The 18285-nt window shown below is 44.9% G+C and overlaps 1 protein-coding gene across 1 annotated transcript in view; it reads left to right on the top strand.

Annotated features, from left to right (window-relative positions):
* The first annotated feature begins 4913 nt into the window (after positions 1 to 4913).
* Positions 4914 to 18285, top strand: part of LOC121271784 (complement C1q tumor necrosis factor-related protein 1-like) — a 38407-nt gene continuing 25035 nt past the window's right edge. The window contains exon 1 of the mRNA XM_041178057.1: positions 4914 to 5034. The gene's annotated coding sequence lies outside the window, so the exon portion shown is untranslated. The remainder of the gene's footprint in view (positions 5035 to 18285) is intronic.

Here is an 18285-nt window from a genome sequence, read left to right on the forward strand (position 1 = left end):
ATTAGATGGTTAACTTCTCTTCCTTATCTCACTGCTTCTCTGGGAGGGCTAATTAATTTTGGATTCGCTGACAGGGCTAGTTGGATGGGTCTTTCTATTGGCTAGTTGGATGGGTCTTTCTATTTGAATTGCAAAGAGCAGTGGACAATGTCTGACCAGTCTCAGCACGAGGAGAGTGCCCGTAAAGCGTCAACAAAATGCCTGCCTGCGCGCCAGCGAGTGTCAAATGTAATCCTAAGATTGTGTGTAATGTAACGGGGAAGGATTGGTGTGTTCCCCACAGGCAGGTAGTCAGGGAGCACGCAACAGCTCTGTTCATGGGGCTATTTTCGAAGTGGTATTTATGGGGCAAAATTTTTACCTCGGTGGGCGGGTGCGCGCCCAACCCGCTCGAGCGTAAAATGATGCCCGTTGAGGTCGGGCGAGCGTCCAGATGCCAACGCTCAGTCGATATTTCAGTCAGCAGGCACACGGCGGAGTCAGCAGTGTACCCGCCGGCAATTAAAAGGCCCATTAAGGTCATTAACAAGGTAATTAAAAGAAAATTTTCACTGCCCGTCCAACCTTGGGGAGTGGGGGGTGTGGGGTGGTTGGGGGGTGGGGTGGGTGAGGGTAGGGGGTGGGGGGTGTGGGGTGGTTGGGGGGGGAGAGGGGTGGGGGTGGGTGGGGTGGTTAGTGGGGGTGGGGGGGAGGGGGTGCTGGTGGAAAGGCCAAGCGGCCTTTGCATTTTTTTAGGAAACCTCATCCACGGGCGGGAATGAGGTTTTCAACAGCAAATAGAAACAAAATAAAAAATGTTACATTTCATTTATAACATGTCCCTGCTCATGTGACATGTGACAGAGTCACATGAGGGGACGTGTTTCATCACATTTTTGAAATATTTATGTTATATTTGGAAAGATGTTCATCTCCCTGAGGCAGCTCTGTGCCTCTCAGGGAGTATTGCCAGCGAGCACCCCCACGTGTGCGCAAATTTAGTGCTCGCCCCCCACCCCACTCCCACCCGCCCCCGCTGAGCCTACCCGACAAGGGCTAAATTCTGCCCCTGGAGTAACAAAGTCGATAACCTTGGATGTTCAATTTGCTTCTTGAAACCGGACTTGCAGTTAATGTTCCCTCCCATCACTACATTGAGTCACACAGAGTCCACAGCACAGAAACAGGCCATTCAGCCCAACTTGTCCATGCTGATGTTTAGGCTCCACATGAACCTCTTCTTACCCCTCGTCATCTAAACCTACTGAAACACCCTTTTATTCCTTTTCCCTCATTTGCTAATTTAACGTCATCTTAAATGCTTCCCTGCTATTAGCCTCCACTACTCCTCATGTTAGGAACCGTCATGTGGCTCAGTGGGTAGCATCTCTAATTCTGGCCCAGATGCACTAGGTTCAAGTCCCACTTCAGGCCTTGATGGTCATAGAAGGTGTGTTTGCTAATGTGACAAGCCAGGTTGATTATCAGCCTGTAAGTCCTTCCAATATGCCTGAGAGCAGGCACTAAAGAGTGGGAGAGTTTTCTGGTCAGCTGTACTGAGAAAGCAACAGCAAACCACTGCAGTACTTCACCAAGCGTAACCATGGACCAATCCAATGGAAGCAACACACTCTTAAGGCCTGGTACCTGAAGGAGAATGAGGACTCCTTACAGTGGAACTTTCCACATTCCTCCCATGCTTTGGGTAACGAAAGTAGAGTGGTTTATTGTTATAGAGTTGATTTTCCAGGCAACTTTTCTTGGTGGAAACATTGAACTTTATTTACAAGACAGTAACAGCAGCTACATGTGTGCATCTAACTCCATAACTAAAGAAGAACTCCCTCCTAGAGGTTCCCCACACTACAAACTGATTGGTTTACACGGATCATGTGATCTTACAACACAGGATTATTCTTAAAGCTACAATCCTACATTTATTAAAACTGTAATTAACATTTATCAAAATTATAATTACTACATTTATCTACCCAAGAATGTCTTAACATGATGGAATTAACGAATGTGTATTTTTCCTACTCAGAAGAATAGCCAGAAACGGCATGAGTTCTAAACATCGTTTGATGTTTCTTCAGCAGTTGAAGAACTAAGAAGGGGGAAAATGTCCAGAGAAGTGGTCTGGTCATGGTTAAGACCAGACAAGCTTTAAACTGCAGAAATGGAAACTCAGAGAATCAGGCAGTATCTGGGAGAATTAACTGTTCAGGTCTGTTACCAGTACTGAGTTTTCTGTCCCCAGCTGAGAAAGAAAGGAAAGCTTGCTTTTATTTAGCACCTTTCATGACCACAGATCATCTCAAAACACTTTACAGCCAATTTTCGAAATGTTGTAATGCAGGAAACACAGCATCCAATTTACATACAGCAAGCTTCAACAAACATCAATGTGATAATGACCAGATAATCTGATGTTGGTTGAGGGATACATATTAGCCAGGGCACAGGGGAGAGCATCCCTTGCAATAGTGGCTGCAGGATCTTTTATATCCACCTGAGAGAGCAAACTGAGCCTCAGTTTCTTCTGGTGGTCCCTTGAGACAAGGAGGATGTTTGTCACGGAGCACAGCACATGACAAGAACCTGTGCGTGGAATCTTTTAACGTGGGGTTGTTGTTGAGCGGCAGCTGCTGCACATGGGTCTCTAACTGACCATAAGACTCTCCCCCTCTTACCCCCTGTCATAGGCATATTGGAAGGATTTGCAGGTTGGTAATCAACTTGATCGGCCACACCATGAGCACACCTTCCATGACAATCAAGCCCCAGAAAGGGACTCGAACCTGGGGTTTCTGGCTCAGAGGTAGGTACACTACCCAGTGTGTCACAAGAGCGCCAGCCTCGGTTTGATGTGTCCTCTGAAAGATGACACCTCCTATAGGAAAACCATCCATTCCTCAGATTGATTTGGCTCCCTTCCATTTCTCAGCTCAAAACACAGATCTCCCATCCTCAACAAGCCTCCCCGATCCCCAAAATCTACCGATTATTTTATTGCCGATTGTGGGAATCTTGCTGCGTGCAAAGTAGCTACCACATTCACCAACACTGAAACAGTCATCAAACTTCAAAATAACTCATCTTTTACACTTAGAGGCATCGGTGAGGCATGTTTAAGTGCTATAAGATATATTACTTTCGCATTACTTCTTATAGGACTATGGGTGTACCTACACCACATTGACTGCAGTGGTTCAAGATGGCGGCTCACCACCAGCTTCTCAAGAGCAATTAGGGTTGAACAATGGCCTTGCCAGTGATGGCCAGTCCCCATGGACAAGATGAAAAGGCTTACCTTTTACTTATCTGAACATGTCATTTTATCCTACTCTTGCTACCTAAGTTGTATTGATATTCCATTCCGACAATGCATTTGAGTAACATCACCTCTCAGACTAGCCCATTTGAAACATCCAAGGCGGATGTTTTGAATTTTGGAACAGAGTAAATGGAGCTATATGGCTTCAGCTGCCACAACACTCCCAGCTGGATATAAAAACTGGTAGAAATGAGCCATTGTATAAGTACAGCAAGTTTCAAGTCAAAATTACTCCATGTTTCTTCAGCCTTTCCTCATGAACTCAGATCATTAACGTCAGGCATTAGCTTGGTTGCCCATCTCTGCACTGCCTCCAGTATTAAAAATCTGCCTTTTCCATTGGCCAGAATTCATATTGCCTAATTCCGTACGCAGTCCGGCTAGAGTACTGCAGAAGTGGAGCCATGACTTCCTTTGCATTATATGCTCCTGTTCTACTGTTGATTGGATGTCGTGCCTTCAGCTATGTAGGCCTGAAGCTCTGGAAATCCCTCGCTAAACTAACCTGCCTCTCTACCTCCTTCTTTAAGGTGCTCCTTAAACCTTGTTGACCAATTTGGTTACTGTTATGAGACAGCCTTTCGGTGAAGCTGAGTTATTTGACAATCCCAGAGGGAAACTTTAAACAATTGGCATAACCTATATTTTTAAGTGGTATGTTTGAGATGAGCTCTAAATTCAGGAATCAGACCACCAATTCTTGAGAGGTTTTATATTAAACTGAATGAAACATTTTATTAAGTTACTACACATTAACACATATACATGGCTACAAATTACTACTATCATACTTTTATCAAATTCCTAAACTAATCCCAATTAAAGCAACAGCAACCCATAGATTTTCAGCAGACACCAGACAAAGTATTTTCACCTTACAAATTCAAAATGAGGTTCTTTTCACTTTGGCTCCTGTGGAGACATGTTTTAGGCTTACAGCTGCTTTGATCTCACATTGCCTCTGCCCTGCACACACAAAACTGCTGAAGTTATACCTAGCACAGCTCATTGAATGTAAATTCTCACTGTATCATCAGCCTCTTCTAACAATAAAACCCCTTTCATAATACCAATTTTATTAGTAATATAAACATATTGCCCTGCTAGCTAGATGCCAGATTTCACTCGCCTTCTTGAATGCTCTATTCAAAAAATGCAACTGCACTCTACCTCTCTTACACCTCAAAATTAGTACATATCAAAGCACCCAGACTAGCTGGCTTTAATCCAATTACGACACATCTGCAGACTAACCCTCTATTTTAAAAGAAAAATATTTTCCAATAATATTATATACATTAATAACTTCATGACAGTTGCCTGTCCTTATGTGGCTTGGTACCAAATTTTGATAATGCTTCCGTGAAATGCCTTGGATGTCTCACAACCCTGAAGGTACTATATAAATGAAAATAGTTACTGATGCTGATGCATTGAATGAGTATGTTGAGCATTAGACTGACACCCATCCTCATTCCATTGGTTTGGAATGACTTTAACCATCTATAGTTATCTAAGCGTAATGCACAAACCCGTCCTCCAGGAGTTAATGACTGATTGACTGAAGACAAATTGTTCCCATATTATATGAGATGCCTGTGTTCTCTCCACTCTATATACTCGACAGTCTGCTCCTAATGATCTTAGTTTCCTTCTGGTTATGTGATTGAAACCATATGTGGGTACACGTATGCTAAAGCCGCTTTACTGCATCAGAGGTAAGAACCTGTGTTATTTATTTTTTATTTTGAATCATCTATTTCGCTTCTGCGTATCTAAAAGGGGTTCCCACTGAGGAGACGTTTTAGAGAATGTTTTGCTGACTCTTGATGTGTTTCATTTGCTGACACTGGACAATGGGAGAAGTAGAAACAGAGTTTTTTCTGCCCAGTTTCTCCAGCTCAGTACTTTCCCAGCTGATAGACCACAAATATTTTAACCCCTTAACTGCTGCCGATTAATTGTTTGGTAACCCATGATAAAGGAGGAGCTCCACTGCACTAAGGGCTCTTAGAAGTTGCTTTGCTCCCTTCATCAGCAGTGATGATGTCACAGCGTCACAACAGACTGAATTTAAGATCAGAATTTGCAAACCGCACTGATGATCCAGTGTTGAAAGCTGTGTTGTTCATTTATTTCCACGGTTAATATTATAATGCCTCTTTGGAGCAGGTGGTTCCTGGAACTCAACCAATCCAGTAACTCCCTCATGTGACAGTCTTGGCCTTTAAGACAATTACACATGAGCAATGATCTGCACAATCACAACTTTGATAAATTCTCGTTGATCTGCTGCTAATGCTGGCGATGCTAAAGTGCGATAATAAAGCACAGCTTTACTTCTGACACGGGGTCCCGTATTTATCACAGAGTCACAGAATGGCCCAGCACAGGAAGAGGCCATTCAGTCAATCATGCCTGTGTTGGCTCTTTGAAAGAACTTTCCGATTAGTCCCACTCCCCCTGCTTTTTCCCTGTGGTCCTGCAATTTTTTTCCCTTCAGCTGTTCATCGAATTCCCTTTCGAATATTATCACTGAGTTTGCTTCCACCACCCTTTCAGGCAGTGTATTCCGAATTATAACACGTCATTGCATTAAAAAAAATGCATCCTCATGTTGTCTCTAGTTATTTTGCCAATTACCTTATCTCTCTGTCCTCAAGTCACTGACCTTTCTGTCACTGGAAACAGTTTCTCCTTATTTCCCCTGTCAAAGCGTCTCATGATTTTGAACACCTCTGTCAAATGTCCTCTTTGCTCCCAGGGGAACACCCCAGTTTCTCCCATTTCTCCACATAATTGAAATCCCTCATCCCTGGTACCATAGTAGTGAATCTACCCTATGCCTTCTCGAAGGACATGACATCCTTCCTACCTTCCTAATCTGCGGTGCCCAGGATTGGCCACAATACCTCAGTTGGCGCAGGGGTAGTGTCCCTGCCTCTGAGCCCATAAAGCTCCAGGTTCAAATCCCACTCCAGGACTTGGTGGCTATGGAAGGTGCATTCATAATGCAGCCAAGCAGGCTGAATAACAATCTGTAAACCCCTCCATCATATGGCAGGTGGTAAGAGTGGGAGAGATTCCTGTCAGCCATGTGATGGGAAGAAATTGGAGCCTTAACCATCACTATTCATACCTCCAACATGCATGGAGAGGTGTGTGTGTTGCCACAGCAACTCCTGTTCCTTGGGGGAGCTGTTGGGCTTGGATGGTTGGTATGGATCAGATTGGTGGCCACAGGATAGGGTTTGACCAGCCGGGTGGACTTGAGATCTGCCCCCTTGAACTACCCGTGGTGGAAGTCGCATTGTGGGTCAGACCTCTCTTCAGCCAGAGGATTGAAGAAGATTCCAGCTGGGGCCAAGTCAGTGCTTATGAAGTTTAACAGAATTTCCTTGATTTTGTAGCTTATGCCTTTTGCTGGATTTTCTGGGATGATAGACCTGCAATTGTGCTTGGGAAGGAGAGTGAGTGAATGTTGCCAATAGTGAAAAAGCAAGGAGAGATTCCAACAGGCAAAGCTCACCTTTGTAACTTTGCATAACATCACCAACAGGGTTTCATCTGACCTGAATGTATAACCAAGACACTCATAGATGCCTTTACGATGTCATAATTTCAGGAAGTTTAATTGAAGAATGCCTCTGTATGATTTTTTTTATATTTTCATGGGACACAGGCATCACTGGCTAGGCCAGCATTTATTGCCCATCTCTAACTACCCTTGAAAACATCCTTGTATGTCCATCCTTTCCAAGAAAGTGGTTCCAATTGTTATATATTTTATACATCAGAGTTATGCAGAAATTATACTAGTTTCTAGGTGTGCAGAAACTTTACTTACAGAGTTTTATATAATGCTTTAAAATGTCAACACCATGCTTCAGCTCAGCTTCTAGCAGCTTCTATGTTGTCTGTTTACTTTTCTCTGAGTCCACAACCAGGCTTAACCAATCAAGCACAGTGAGCATCAATAGTAAACAGACTCACATAAACACGGAACAATTGAATTGAACACTACACCAGTTAGAAGAAAATTAGGGAATGGGGACATAAATGAATGAGGAATATTGGCTGGCTGATGTATTTTCCCTAGAATATGTTTTTGGCATCTATACCATTGGTTTATATTACATGTGGTATAATTTTTTGAAAATGTAATGCCATTTTAAAATGGGGTCATGTCCAGCAGTTGATGCCATTCTCCCTTGCTCGCTCAGTAGCAGTGAAATCACTTCTCTCTCTCCTAGTGAAGGCATACTGCCAGTGAATGTGCAAACTTCACTCCTGCTCGTGCGTCCCTTGTGTTATGCACTATCCATGGCATTAGGAAGGGAAACCCTTCCACGGCATCGTTCCCATGTGCTGAATGCCCCACAGCACTTCAAAGAAGATGAATTACTTTTGAATTGTGTCATTTAGGCCAATGTGGCAGCTGATTCAGGCACAGAAAGATCCCACAAACAGTAATGCGATGAATATCCAGATATTCTATTGCGGTGGTGTTGGCCAAGGGAAGAAATGTCAGCCGGAGACGCATTAAAAACTCTTCAAAACAGTGCCTTGAAATCTTTTACATCCTCCTGAATTAGCAAACGGACCCTCAGTTTAACATCTTACCCAGCCCTTCAGTACTACACCGAATTGGCAACCTAAGTTACTTGTTCAAGTCCAGGACTGGGATTTGAACCCACAACCCTTTATCCTAGCAGTAAAGTTGCTAGGTACTGAGCCAAGCTAGCGATGCACACAACTGCACACAAATTTATTCCAACAAGAATGTCAGTCAGAAGAGCCCACATCTTTTTATGCTGATCCATAGACTACATGAGCTCTCAAATGGTGATATTCACAACGTTGGTCATGTGTGTTGGAATCACAGGGACGGAAGGCTTGAGAATGGGAAGGGGAAGCAACCATGAATTTATTGGAGTGTGCGCAAGCTTCAAATTACTAGATATCCCCTGGACAGGGTGACAGGCGTGGCAACATTTACAATGTTCTAGTCCCAGTCTTCAAGTGGGTAGAAGCCGTGCTACAGCTGTACAAAGCCCTGGTTAGACCACACTCGGAGAACTGTGAGCGCTTCTTAGCACCACACCTTAGGGAGGATATCCTGGCCTTGGAGGGAGAGCGGTTTGGATTTGTCAGAATGGTACCTGGACTCCAAAGATTAAATTACTCAAACTGGGCTTCTATTCCCCGGGATTTAGTGGGTTGAGGGGTAATTTGATTGAAGTTTTCAAGATATCAAGCGGAACAGATAGGAGAGAGAGAAACTATTTCCATGGCCTGAATGGCAGGCAGGCTTGCGGGGAGTGGATGGGGGCGGTTGGTTGCCCACGATCGGCTCTGCGCTGCCATTTTACACGGGGTGGGGGGGGGGCAATTAAGGCCCACCCGGTGTAAGACGCGAGCCGTAGCGGGGGGGGTGGGACGTTGGGGGGGGAGGAGGGAGAGTCGGGTCCAGTGCTCTTGCGTGCATGAGTGCGAAAGAGGCCTTCAATCTCCCTCAGGCAAACTGAATCGCTATTGAACTAATTAAATAAATGGGAAAAAATATATATTTAAACAGGTCCCCTCGTGTGACTATGTTTTTATATTTCACAAAATCTTTTTTATTTGATTCATAAAAGCTTTGGGAAGCCTCATCCCGCTCGTGGATGAGGTTTCCTAAAGAATGTCCAGGCCGCTTGGCCTTTTCGCCTGCCCCGCCCACCGTTGGGTTGCTCGGGCAACGTTATCAATGACGTAAATTAATTCGTTAATGGCCTTAATAGGCCTATCAGTTTACGGTGGGCGCGCAGCTGGCCCCAGAGCACACCCGCCGAACGAAACATCGCGAGGCAGCGTGATGACATCAGGACGCACGCCCGACATCATCGTCGTGCGTCATTTTACCCGCCAGCCTATCGGGTCTGCCCCTCGCACACCCACCGAAAAATTCAGGCCCATGAGTTGAAGAGACTAGAACGAGGGGGCATAGTGTAACAATTAGAGCCAGTCCTGTCAGGAAGTACGTGACAGGGGACACCTCTTCAGTCTAAGGGCGGTAGGAGTTTGAAGCTCTCTTCCGCTCATGGCAATTGATGATGAATTAGTTCTTAAATTTAAAACCATTATTTGTTAACCAAAGGGATTGAGGAAAATGGGTCAGAGGTAGGTAGATGGAGTTAGGCTGCAAATTAGTTGTGATCTCATTGAATGGCAGAACAGGCTCAAGGGGTTAAAATGGCCTCCTACTGTTCCCATGGAGAACCCCAGGAGAGGCGGGGCCAGTTGCACCTTTGCCCTTACTTTGCGCCCTCGTGTATGGCCATAGGAAGGCAGGTGTGCACAAACATGCTTGTTTTGTTGCCTTTTTTGCACCTTTGAGTGATCCAGAGGTTAGAGAAAAGAATGCACAATGTCCACCAGGTTAGATCCATGTCCAATTGACTGGGCAGCGGGGGTGCCAATGGTGAACAGCAGTGGTAATGGAGTGGCTGATACACGTACAAAATTCTAAAATACTCATCACACTCCAGATGGCATTCAGGCCTGGCCAAATGTTTGGTAGGTCCCAGGGCTGTTTTGTGGGTTTCCTTTTTGTTACAGATGTTATTGAGTTCTTCAGTGTTTTTGATATCTCCTCACTGTATACACATGGGCGTGATTTTCTGCCCATTAACTGTGAATTTAGCCAACAATTTTCTAAGCCTCTTTCCCCTCACTAATCTCTGCAAGTAAACTTTGAAACTCATTGTTCTTGACAGGTAGCTGGTGCAGTGGTGGATCTTTTCATTTTGGATTGAATACAACTAGTGAATGTAGCATCTGACTTGAGAGCAAGATTAAGTGAATAACTTTTAGTAGTTAAGATGTTTCAAATGAATACATTAGGTGGCATAAATTTCTGCTAGAAATAAATAATGATACTTGAAGTTCTATACATTGGCACCAGTGCCACCATCACCTGAATTTATAAATTTTCATCCTATGTCCAAATGTTACCTTGGCCTTAACCCTCCCTATTACTGTAACCTTCTCCAGCCTTATAACCCTCTGTGAAATCTGCGTTCCTCCAATTCCAGCCTCTTATGCATTCCCAACTTCCTTCACCACACGCATGGCTGTGATTTCTGCCATCAAAGCCCTAAGCTCTGGAATTCCCTCCCTAAACATTTCGGCATCTCCGCCTCTCTCTCTCTCTCTCTCTCTCCCTCAAAGAGGTAGAGCCTACCTCTTTGACTAAGCTTTTGGGTCAAATGTTCTAACGTCCCTATTTTAGCTCGGAGCCCATTTGTCTGCCGTTTAGGTAGAATCGTAGAATGGTTACAATACAGAAGGAGATCATATTGTGTCTGTGCTTGCCCTCTGCAAGAGAAACTCACCTAGTCCCTCTCTGTTACATTTTCCCCGGAGCTCTGTAAATCTTTATCCTTCAGATAATTACCCAGTTTTGTTTTGAGAGCTACGATTGTCTCTAACTCCACCGCTCTCTCAGGCAGTGCATTCCAGATCCTAAGCACTCACAGCAAAAAAAAGTGTTCCCTCATGTCACCTTTGGTTCCTTTGCCAATGACCTTAAATCATTCTTGATCCTTCCCCTAATGGGAATAGTTTTTCTCCATCTAATCTATCCAGTCCCCTCATGATTTTGAATACCTCTATCAAATCTCCTCCCGACTTTCTCTTCTCGAAGGATCACAACCCCAGCTTCTCTAACCTGTCTATGTGACTGAAGTCCCTTATCCCCGGAACCATTCTCGCCAATCTTTTCTGCACTCTCTCCAATGCATTCATTTCCTTTCTAAAGTGTGGCACCCAGAACTGGACGCAATAGTACAGTTGAGGCTGAGCCAGTGCATTTGTACCCAAATCGTGGGTTTCTGTATGCTTTATTAACCGCTTTCTCAACCTGCCACCTTCAACAGTTCGTATGCATATACCCTCGTGTCCCCCTGCACATGCAACACCTTTAGAATTGCATCCTTTATTTTATATTGCCTTTCTTCATTCATCCGACCAAAATCTATCACTTCACTCTTCTCTGTATTAAATTTCATCTGCTATATGTCTGCCTATCCCACCAGCTTACCTCTTCTTGAAGTTTATCACTATTAGGAACATAGGAACAGGAGAAGGCCATTCAGCCCATCGAGCCAGCTCCGCCATTCAACACAATCATGGCTGATCAAACACTTCAATGCCTTTTACCTACACTATCCCCATAACCTTTTACGTTATTGTTAATCAGAAATCTATCAATCTCTATCTTAATGACTGAGCTTCCATGGCCCTCTGGGTAGAGAATTCCAAAGATTCACAACCCTCTGAGTAAAGAGATTTCTCCTCAGCTCGGTCCTAAGTGTCTTCCCTCTTATTTTGAAATTGTGTCCCCTGGTTCTAGACTCCCCAACCAGGGGAAACATCTTACCTGCATCTAACTTGTCTATTCCTTTAAGTATTTTGTAGGTTTCAATGAAATGACTTTTCATTCTTCGAAACTCTAGAGAATATAGTCCCAGTTTCTCCAATCTCTCTTCATATGACAGTCCTGCCATTCCCAGAACAAGTCTGGTGAACCTTTATAGCACTTCCTCTATGGTAATAATATCCTTTCTGAGGTAAGGGGACCAAAACTGCACACATTACTACAGGTGAGGTCCAACCAAGCTTCTATACAATTGAAGCAAGGCTTCACTACTCCTGTACTCAAATCCTCTTGTGATAAAGACAAACATTCCATTAGCCTCCCTAATTGCCTCCTGCACCTGCATGTTAGCTTTCAGTGAATTATGGACAAGGATACCCAGGTCCCTTTGGACATCTACACTTTCTAACCTCTTTCCGTTTAGGAAATACTCTGCACATCTGTTCCTTCTACCAAAGTGGATAACCTCACGTTTTTCCACATTACATTCCATCTGCCATGTTCTTGTCCAATCACTAATTCAGCCCAAATCCTCCTGTAGCCACTTTGCATCTTCCTTACAACACACATTCCCCCCCTGCCCCCCAGCTTTGTATCATCCGCGAGCTTGGAAATATTACATTTGCTCCCCACATCTGAATCATTGATAAATATTGTGAACAGCTGGGGCCCAAGTACTGATCCTTGGGGTACCCCACTAGTCACAGCCTGGCAAAGTGAGAACGACCTGTTTATTCCTACCCTCTGTTTTCTGCCTGTTAGCCAATTATTTTGCTAACCAACCTCCTGTGGGGGACTTTATCAAAAGCTGTCTGAAAATCCAAGTATACTACGTCCATCAACTCTCCTTTATCAAGTTTGTTAGTAACATCCTCAAAAGACTCCAACAAGTTTGTCATACATGATTTCCCATTCGCAAATCCATGCTGACTATGCCCAATCAGATCATGATTATTCAAGTGTCCATCCATCATCCTCTATAATGGATTCGAGCATTTTCCCTACTACTGATGTAAGGCTAACAGGTCTGTGGTTCCCTGTTTTCCCCCTCCCTCCCTTCTTAAATAGTGGGGTAACTGTTCAAAATGCATCCAAGTTTTGTGCCACCTGCAAATTTTGAAAATCGGCCCTGAGCACCCAAGCCTAGGTCATTAATGTAAAAAAGCAATGATTCAAATGCCGACTTGAAAGCCAGTCTCAGGAATGGTGAACACAAAACCATTGTTGATTTTTACAAAAACCCATCTCATCTACTAATGCCCTTTAGGGAAGGAAATCTGCCATTCTTACCCGGTGTGGCCTACATGTATCTCCAGACCCACAGCAGTTGACTCCAAAATGGCCCATGCAACACTCAGTTGTATCAAACCATTGGGAAGCCTACAAAAAGGAATGAAACCAGCTGGACAACCTGGCATTGAGCTAGGCACCAGAAATAACAACAGCAATCTCAGCCCTGTCAACTCTGCAAGATCCCCCTTACTAACATCTGGGGGCGTGCGCCAAAATTGGGAGAGCTGTCTCACAGACTAGTCAAGCAACAACATGACATAGTCACACTCACTGATATTACTTATAAGTAATATCCCAGACACCACCAGTACCATCTCTGGGTGTGCTTTGTCCCACTGGAATGACAGACCCAGCAGAGGTGCCAGCACGTTGGTTACAGTCGGGATGGAGTTGCTCTGGGAGTCCTCAACATCGACTCCCAGCCCCATGAGGTCTCATGGCATCAGGTCAAACATGGGCTAGGAAACCTCCTGCTGATTACCACTTAACACCCCTCCCACCACCTCGCTGATGAATCAGGTTGAACACAAATTAGGAGAAGCACTGAGGACGACAAACAGCATAAGCAGCAAGTGATAAATGATCCCACAACCAACAGATCAGGTCTAAGCTCTGCAGTCCTGCCATGTCCAGTCCTGAATGATGGTGGACAGTTAAACAACTCACTGGAGGAGGAGGCTCCACAAATATCCCTATCCTCAATGATGGGGGAGCCCAGCACATCACTGCAAAAGATAAGGCTGAAGCATTTGCAACAACCTTCAGCCAGAAATGCCGAGTGGATGATCCATTCAGCCTCCTCCGGAGGTCCCCAGCATCACAGATGCCAGTCTTCAGCCAATTTGATTCACTCCACCTGATATCAAGAAACGGCTGAAGGCACTGGATACTGCAAAGGCTATGGGCCCTGACAACATTCTGTCAATAGTACTGAAGACATTTGCTCCAGACCAGTTGCGCCCCTAGCCAAGCTGTTCCAGCAAAGCTACAATACTGGCATCTACCTGGCTATGTGGAAAATTGCCCAGGTGTGCCCTGTCCATAAAAAGCAGGACAAATCCAACCCGGCCCCGTCAGTACTTTCAATCATCAGTAAAGTGATAGAAGGGATCATCAACAGTGCTAACAAGTGGCACTTAGTCAGAAATAACCTGCTCACTGACACTCAGTTTGGGTTCTGCCAGGGCCACTTAATTCCTGATCTCATTACAGCCTTGGTCCAAACATGGAAAAACGACCTGAACTCCAGAGGTAAGGTGAGAGTCACTGGCCTTGACATCAAGGCAGCATTTGACCGAGTGTGGCATCAAGGAGCCCTTTTCGATCCCTTGGAAAATAGTCTGCCTGGACTTTACCCATATTGACAACTAAGCAGAATAAGGTCAGCCTATCACATTCACCTCTGCTCCCTGCAACCCCCATCTCAAATGCTTCCTAATCTTTTACCTTGCTTGACCCTTTAAATATAAACACAGCTTTGATGCGGGAGAAGAAGATGCATTAATTTTTTTTATTTATTCATGAGATGTGGGCATTGCTGGCAAGGCCAGCATTTGTTGCCCATCTATAATTACCCTTGAGAAAGTGGTGGTGAACTTCCACCTTGAACTGCTGCAGTCCATGTGGTGTAGGTACACCCACTGTGGTCGAGAATTTTGACTCAGCAGCTTTGAAGGAACAATATATTTCCAAATCTGGACGGTGAGTGGCTTGGAGGTGAACTTGCAGGTGGTGGTGTTACCATTGACCTAGTGCCCTTGTCCTTCTAGGTGGTAGAGTCCATGGGTTGGAAGGTGCTGTTGAAGGAGCCTTGGCAAGCTGCTGCAATTCATTTTATAGATGGTGTACACAATTATTACTGTGCGCCAGTTCCAGAGGGAATACATGTTTAAGTTGATGGGTAGAGTGCGGATCAAGTGGGGCTGCTTTGTCCTGGATGGTGTCGAGCTTCTTGAGTGTTGTGGGAGCTGCACTCATCCAGGCAAGTGGAGAATATTCCATCACACTCCTGACTTGTGTCTTGTAGATGGTGGACAGGCGTTGGGGAGTCAGGAGATGGAGCCTGCAAAGTCCTTCTAAGGAATGAATGGCGTTGTTAGACTTATTTTCCTGAAAAAAAAAGTGGCAGAATGTTTTATCTGTACCAAAGGCAAAATAAAAAATGCACCTTTGCAGCCTGAAGCTTCCCCATTGGAAAACCAAGAGGGGCTGATCTATCCCTCTCTGTGACCTATTGTGGGAATCTTGAAACAAAGTCAAAAAAATTCATTCTGCGACAGCCAAGGAATCTGGTGCAACATGAATTTCTGATGAAGAGGCACACGGACTCGAAATGTTAACTGTCTTCCTCTCCGCAGATGCTGTCGGACCTGCTGAGTTTTTCCAGCTATTTTTGTCTTTGTTGAGTATGAACTTACCACAGCCTGTTCGATACCCACTGCTGGCTGGCACAGAAAGTTAAAGTTAAACATAGACATTGACTGTCCAAATAAATATGTGGCATTGAGGTTGTAACACCCTTCTAAGCGTTCTGCACTCAATGTAAAGTTGACATTGTTTCAGGTTTCTCCATTCCTTGGCTGGTGTTGGAGCAAGGCAGCAACCGGTGGTCTCACGTAGCCCGTGAATGTCTTCAAATGGCCAAGCAATGATAGATGTTCAAGAACTGACTAAGTCTAAGCGTTAGGATTGCTCTTTTCTCTTCCCTCCTCTTCAAAACACAAGCCAACTTTATCCAGTCAACTTGTACATATCCTGTTACAGCACCGAGAGTTCAGAAAATGCGAGTGCAGTGTTTTCCAGTTGGGTAAATCATTTTGTCAACTCCCTTCACATTTAAAAGCGGTATTGACATTCTGTCTGGGCTGCTGTAGGAGTTTTTTTTAATTGTAATCCTTTATTAAGGATGTTATTTGAAATTCTTCAAAGCAAGGAGCCTCATCACTAACTGACTGCCCAGAGCCGCAATCCCGAGTAGCGACTTGGGAGAGTTTTATGATGCACCGGGATCCTCCTGTGTGAGGAGTCTGAGCAGACACCATGGCGAGTTCCAGGGAGGTTTCAACTCCCAGGACTATGTGGCAAACCCTGCATCCTGCTCGAACCACCACTGCCTGGCTGCTGGGTGGAAGCAGGAGTTTGGGCAGCACAACACCCAACTGTTGCATATCTGTGAGAATGGTCCAGCAGCGATCAGATAGATAGTGAGTTTGTTTGTAATTGCGGGAGGAGGGGGGAGGGAGGCCCAAGAATAAGGGAGACCCACAGTTTCCTTCTGGGGCCCAGAGGAGAATTCAGAAGTATTGCTTTGGCTGTAAAGTGCTTTCCTGAGGATCTGAAAGGCATTATATATAAACGCAAATCTTTCCTTCTTTGGAAGGAACTGTGTGAGAAGGGAGTCCTCGTGCAGGAGGGCATAAGACACCCATTAAACATGGGAGATTTGATAACTAATTGTTAATGGCCATCAATATCGTAGGGGTCACCTTTAACCAGAAATTGAACTGGACTAGCCGTAGTGGTTAAGTTCAGGTCAGGAGCTAGGAATCCTGCGACGAGTAACTCACCTCCCGACTCCCCAAAGCTTGTCCACCATCTAAAAGGCACAAACCAGGAATGTAATGGAATACTGTCCACTTGCCTGGATGAATGAAGCTCCAGCAACATTCAAGAAGCTTTACACCATCCAAGATTGCTGTTTGATTGATACCCCATTCACCATCTTCAGCATCCACTCCCTCCCCCACAGGCACACAGTGGCAGTGATGTTTACCATCTACAAGATGCACTACAGCAACTCAACAAGGCTGCCTCGACAGCACCTTCCAAACCCACGACCTCTATCACCTAGACGAGCAAGAGCAGCAGACACAGGAGAACACCACCACCTGCAAGTTCCCCTCCAAGCCACACACCACCCTGATTTGGAAATATAGCTGACACCCAAGTATGCTGGTGGGCGGGGTGCTGATCAAGTGTCTGCTCAGTCCTGAATGTTGTAGAACTTCTTGAGTGTTGTTGAAGCTGCACTCATCCAAGCGAAAGAAGAGTATTCCACCACACTCCTGTCCACCGTCCACAAGCACTTGTGAACACCACCAACTGCAAGTTCCCCTCCAAACCACCCACCATCCTGTCTTAGAAATATATCGCCGTTCCTTCACTGTCGCTGGGGTCAAAACCCTGGAACTCCCTCCCTAACAGCACTGTGTGTGTACCTACACCACATGGGCTGCAGCAGTTCAAGAAGGCAGCTCACCCCCACCTTCTCAAGGGCAACTAGGGATGACATTTGAAGAAGTGCATGGGAGTTCTCCTCGATGTTCTAGCCAACATTTATCCATCAACCAACACCAGCTAAAACAAATTAACTGGCCACATCTATGTATGCACATCAGTTGAGCAATTTCTCCACAAGCGAACAGTGTCTACATTCAGAAGCAACTTGTTGGCTGCAAAGTGCTTTGGAAAATCCTGAGAGGCTATATTAATGCAAGTTCTTCCATTCTGCTTCAGCGGCATTTGGAGCTGACAGTCTAAGGAGACTCGAATGTTGAATTCAACTTTCGTAAGATTATTACTGTATCATTTCTGGCCTACCCTCCCCCTCTGCCACACACACACGCAAACACACACACACACACTCAAACTCACACACACACACAAACACACACACGCAAACTCACACACACACACACGCAAACTCACACAAACACACAAACACACACACGCAAACTCACACAAACACACACTCAAACACACACACACTCAAACACACACACACACACTCAAACACACACTCAAACTCACACAAACACACACACACACACTCAAACACACACTCAAACTCACACAAACACACACTCAAACACACACACACACACTCAAACACACACTCAAACTCACACAAACACACACACACACACTCAAACACACACTCAAACTCACACAAACACACACACACACACTCAAACACACACACGCAAACACACGCAAACTCACACAAACACACACACACATGCACAAACGCACACACACATACATATATGCACAAACGCACACACACACACACACATATATGCACAAACGCACACACACACACACACATATATGCACAAACGCACACACACACACACACATATATGCACAAACGCACACACACACACATGTATGCACAAACGCACACACACACACATTTTTGCACAAACGCGCACACACACACACATACACACATGCACAAACGCACACACACACACAC

This window comes from Carcharodon carcharias, chromosome 31, assembly GCF_017639515.1.
Source record: "Carcharodon carcharias isolate sCarCar2 chromosome 31, sCarCar2.pri, whole genome shotgun sequence".
Taxonomy (NCBI): Eukaryota; Metazoa; Chordata; class Chondrichthyes; order Lamniformes; family Lamnidae; genus Carcharodon; species Carcharodon carcharias.